At 33.8% G+C, this 5,401-nt stretch overlaps 1 long non-coding RNA gene across 2 annotated transcripts; it reads left to right on the forward strand.

Moving 5' to 3' along the window:
- Positions 1-231: 231 nt before the first annotated feature.
- Positions 232-4,447, forward strand: LOC109237309. 2 transcript variants are annotated; one of them, XR_002069623.1, is made up of 3 exons: positions 232-581; positions 1,223-1,288; positions 4,215-4,447. It is a non-coding gene; the product is annotated as an uncharacterized LOC109237309 (long non-coding RNA). The 2 variants fall into 2 exon arrangements; XR_002069622.1 differs by lacking the exon at positions 4,215-4,447 and adding an exon at positions 2,316-2,568.
- The last annotated feature ends 954 nt before the right edge of the window (positions 4,448-5,401 follow it).

The following is a 5,401-nucleotide window of genomic DNA, read 5'->3' on the forward strand; positions in this document are numbered from 1 at the left end:
GTAAATTAACCGTTGCCATAGAATCTAAAGCAACGGTCATGTAAACTGTCCCAATAAAACAATCTACTGGAACACATCTTTAGTAAAAATAGCTATTGGAACGGTTATTTTTTTTCCTCTTTATTTCCCCCCTGAATTTTTGTTAACCCGCCAAATATCCCCTATTTATTTAGTTTTTTTAATAATTTTAATAACCTAAATATTAAATAACAAAATATTTGTGTTATAGTTCTGTGTATACCCAACGCCGCGATATCCCCAATGCCACAACCTTCTTCTTCACTGGAAAACCTTCTTCTTCTGCAAGAATCTTCTCCTTCCTCTTCAAAATCGCCGATTCCCCCATCTCCCTCTCTCTAAAAACTCCGATACCCCCATCCCTCTCTCTGATGCCCTGAAAAACCCTCAGTCCTCTTTTAATTTAGAGTTTTCTGAGGTTTAGTTTGATTAAGTGCAGAATGAATCTGAGAAACTAAGATTTTGTGCAAAGGGTTTGTATCCTTTGAAGGGCTTAGGTCAACTTGTTGTGCAAAGGTTACAAACGAAGATCGGAGAAACAATTTGAAGACTCAAATACTAAGGTAATAAGTTTTTTTTTTGCGCTCATTGCACTTTCCGGTTCTTAATCGAGAAATCTGGTCTTATTTTTGGGTTTTCTTATGGTTTTTTCAGTTGAATTAGGGATTTTTTATGAATTTTTCCTATGTTTGTTCTAGAGCCTGTTTGTATTTCTAGTCCTTGGCGGCTTTTTTCTGTTGTTATGTTTTCCATGTTACTGAAAACTCTCATACAAGCAAAGAAAGTACTTGTTTTGGATAAAGTTCTTAAATCTTTTTCTGTCCTTACTTTTGCTCTATCTTTACTTGCATTCTCATTTTCCTTAACCATTTAATGCATTAATCTTCTTCCTTCACTGTACATTGTTCGAATGTGTTACTTTTGCAGCTATGCTGCTAGCGATCCTTTTTTTTTTTGGAAGTTACATTCAAGTTCCCATGTTGTCTTTAATTAGCTACAATATTTGAAAATGTCAGAAGTATGAGCCTATATTTGAACTTTTCCAATTGTTTTTGATGACTGATGAGTACCTTATAAGTAGTATGAGCCCATATTTGAACTAATAGATTTATGTAATCTGATGAATGTCAAATTGACAACTATTCTAGTATTCCATTGGCGTCAGTGTTACTTCTTTACTTAATTTTTCAATTTCTTACTGCAGTGGTTAGCTAAAAGACAAGCACATTTACTACGCGCTCAACAAGGGATTCCTATCTCCGAATTTGGGGTAAGCATTAGAACCCAAAGCATACTTGATTTAGTTTATGTTAACTTTCACATATGGCATGTTTGAATTTAGGTTGTGCTATGTTGTATATATTTCCCTTGCCCTTTCGATTTTGTTTCCTATTTATTATGTAAAAGCTATTAAATTGANTGTTAAAGTTAGTTGTTCTTTTTGCTAGCTAGAAAGTTGCTCTATTGATCAAAAGGTAGAGATCCTACAAAAAGATATGATTCTCTGTAAATGATATCACAATTACTATGGCTTCTGCTATTCTTCACCCATTTCGTATAAGCCCATCATTGATATCACAATTAGCTTTAGTATTTAAAAAGAGTATAAAAACTAGCCTACTACAAATTGCTCCTTTGTGCATTGTTTCTCCTTTCCTTGATGTTGTGCTCTGTATGTGTGTCCTACATATTTGTAAATTATTACTGCATTTGTGTCCTTAACTTGTATTCCATATAAGCTACTGCATAGTCAACCAGTGTTCCACATAGAGTACCAGTGCTCCACCTCGATGACCATTCTTCCACATTGATAGTCCATGAGTGTTGCTGCCTTCTTGTGTTCTTTGTATGGTATTATCAACTGTTATGCACATTGTCTTCTCCCATAATTCTGTGTGGAAGTTGGATTTTGTCGTCCATACTTGGATTGTAATCCATGATAGAACCTGTGTATTTCCAGTCATCCCTTGTTCTTTGTATGTCCTACTATCTGTATATGCAAAGCTTCTTGCTACTGTCTTTCATATCCTCTCTAGCTTCCTTTGAAAGTACCTCCTCGACTGTGAGTATGTGGACAGTATATGCTTGCCTTCCTTTGTAATTGCTCCCTCTGTATTCATGTGTGCATTCCTCTTTATTTGAACCTGTATATGGTTGAAAAGAAAACACAAAAAGAAAGCTCACAGATTCTACATTTAATCAGTCATGATGTTTCCAAATCTTGTAGAGGTACTAAAAAAATCTACTTACTATATTTTATTGTATATAAGACTAATATGTTATGCATATTTTATTAGGTATCAGTTGGGTATCTTATGTATGAAATGTTATAACTGGTCAACTCAATCGAAGTCCAACTTTTCAACTAGCTAATTTTACCAGATGAAGATGCTAAATATTTTGGAATTTTATCCAAACGTGGCCTGAAGCTGAAGCAGGTTCTTTGTCTGCTTTTGATCTGCTAATTGAAGCTAACTTTATGATTTCAGTTCCTTTGCTGCTGTATGTATTGTTGGTTTTCGTATTACAGTTGATTAGCTTTGGTGGTTATTTTTTTTCTTTTTTTTTTTTTTTTGCTGTCTTGGTTTCTTGAGTTGTACTCTATTGCTGGAGGATTAATTCTTGACTTACTTTTTTTTGTTTGGTGATGATGCTATTTTGTTGACCAAGCATCTCTTGCTAGGTTGCATTTTCTAAGTGTTTGTACTTTTCTAAGTGTTGATTAATTTAGTAACAGAGAGAAAATTATGCTTGCCTTGTTGTCTTGTTGGTTGTTGCCATTAAGTTTATTTGTTGTGCTGCTCTTTATGGCCTTGTGGAGGTGATCCAATTGTCTTGTCGGATTTGACATTATTCTGTTTGTCTCAAGCATAGAGTATTCTGTTGGCCTGTTGGTTTTTGTACCTTATTCCGTTTGTCTCAAGCATAGAGTATTCTGTTGGCCTGTTGGTTTTTGTGCCTTATTCTGTTTGTCTCAAGCATAGAATATTCTCATGCATTGTGGAGATGATCCAATTGTCTTGTAGGATTTGACATTATTCAGTTTGTCTCAAGCATAGAGTATTCTGTTGGCCTGTTGGTTTTTGTGCCTTATTCTGTTTGTCTCAAGCATAGAGTATTCTCTGCCGCAGATTGTGTTCATCAGTGAGGCTAGTTGGATCTAGTGTACAATGAACTATTCTGATTTTTGCACTGACCTTTGTCCTTTTAACCAAACATTTCTTCGTAGTACCAGGAGTAATAAATTTTCCCAGCATTCAGAGTAGAAACTGATTGACTGCTTATATAATTACTGATAATGTGTACATGACAGCATAACAGATGAATAGGGAGAATGTAACGACAGATTTCATATTCAATAATTAACTTTAAGACACTAGCATTGATCCAAACAGGCAGCCAATTAAAAACTAAAGAAGTCTCAATTTAAGAAGAAATTCCACAAAATAAAAATTGGATCTTGAAATTTGTAAGTGGAATGCATAAAGGCCAAGTACAGTAAGCTCAAGATTGAGCTAAACAAAGAAATACCTATTCCACTTTTGCAGAATAACTTAAAGATCCAGCAAGATTCTTCTGATCCACACCCTTAAATTCAAACAATGTGAATTTAAAATCCTAACTTTAAACCCCACAAAATGCAACCAAGATATTCCTGGACCCAGGAACAAAAAAAAACCTTAAAAATTCCCAAAGTAAAAAAGATGAGATCTTTTTCAACAAGAAAAGCAAGAATGAGAAATGAGAATCTATTAGGAAACCTATATTTACAGTACACAACTATTGTTGTTTTTTCCTCAAAAAAAAGAATTTTATTTTTGTTAGTAAGCGTTGATCCTTCTAACCTAAGTAGTACTATGAGGAAGAATGCCATTCTGAATGGTGTTGAGATTATGAAAATGGTTAATTATGTGGCTTCAAAATCAGGTTCTAAGAAGAGAAATGTTTGGGTTATAGTGAGTTTTGTTCTTGAAAGTTTTATTCTGCTGAGTGTGGTGATACTTGCTAAATGATCCTAATTTTGATACGGAGGCACAATTGTTAATCCGGCTTGTCAATTTCCAAAAGTTTTTCACGATAGAACTCTTGGTAATGATATTTTCAATGATGGTGGGGTGATTTACTTGTTTTTCTTTCAAGCTATGGCTTAGTTTATCCTCTTGAAGAGTAATGACTTTATTTATCCTCTTTTGTAGGTGGAGTAAATCAAGAAATCTAAGAAGATGATGAAAGTGAAGAACTAGACCGTACTTGAGATGAAATTTGAATTGCTATAGATGAATGTTCTATAGGAATCTTTTGTTATCAACCTTTTTGAAACTAATTACTCTCTTGAAATGTATTAAACTTGTGCATTTGGGGTAGAACATTTGCTTTATGGATACTATTTGCTTGATGGATAATTTATATTATTAAAAGTTTCATTTTATAATTTATTTAAATTTTAGTGTTATTATAATTTATTTTATACATATAAATATTTATTTATAATAGGGGCTATATCATTTTTTTTCAACTGAACTGTTGCAATAGCCTACCAGAATCATTGCAATAGGACATAAATTGGCGTTCCATGATACAATGCAAACCGTTGCGATAGGTCATATAAACCGTTCCATAATAACATATAAACTGTTCCCGCACAAAAATAAAACCGTTGCAATAGGGGTAAAGGAACCGTTGTTATATCCATAAATAACTATAACAATAGCTTACAAAAGTGTTGCATTAAATAATATAGTAACGGTTAAGAACCGTTCCATATACACTATAGTAACGGTTTTAAATCGTTCCAATTGGAAAATATAACTGTTCCAATAGAGAAAGGGAAAACCGTTGCGATAGATGCATCTATAACCACGGAGAGTGCAAACCGTTACAAGAACCGTTCCCATAGACCTATTGCCCCGCGAGCTGATGGAACGTTCTATATACCGTTCCCATATCTATATGGCAACGGTTAAACAGTCTATGGGAACGGTTTCCCAACCGTTACCGTAGGCCAATTTTTCAGTAGTGTTCATAGCCAAGTAACATGTCACTAAATATGATTTTATGATAAATCGTTGTTAATCGGGATTAGCAACAGATTTTTTTGTTGTTTAGCGATAATTTTTTTGATAATCCGTCGCTAAATAGGACTGCATAGATAATTCAAAAAATAAATTACATGCACAGTCAATTTATGTAAGTATTAATTAATGCATCTGTTGTATCATATTTCATACATGTAATATACATTCTCACGTTCGTCTTTTGCTCAACTTAAGTGTGTGCAGGGGCGGAACTCGAATGCTAATTCACTTGTTTGGCCTAACCCAGCAGCTTTAATCCAAAATCCTATATTTGTCTTAAGAAATTTATTAAATATGTATAAATTATT

This window comes from Nicotiana attenuata, unplaced genomic scaffold (genome assembly GCF_001879085.1).
Source record: "Nicotiana attenuata strain UT unplaced genomic scaffold, NIATTr2, whole genome shotgun sequence".
Classification (NCBI taxonomy): Eukaryota; Viridiplantae; Streptophyta; class Magnoliopsida; order Solanales; family Solanaceae; genus Nicotiana; species Nicotiana attenuata.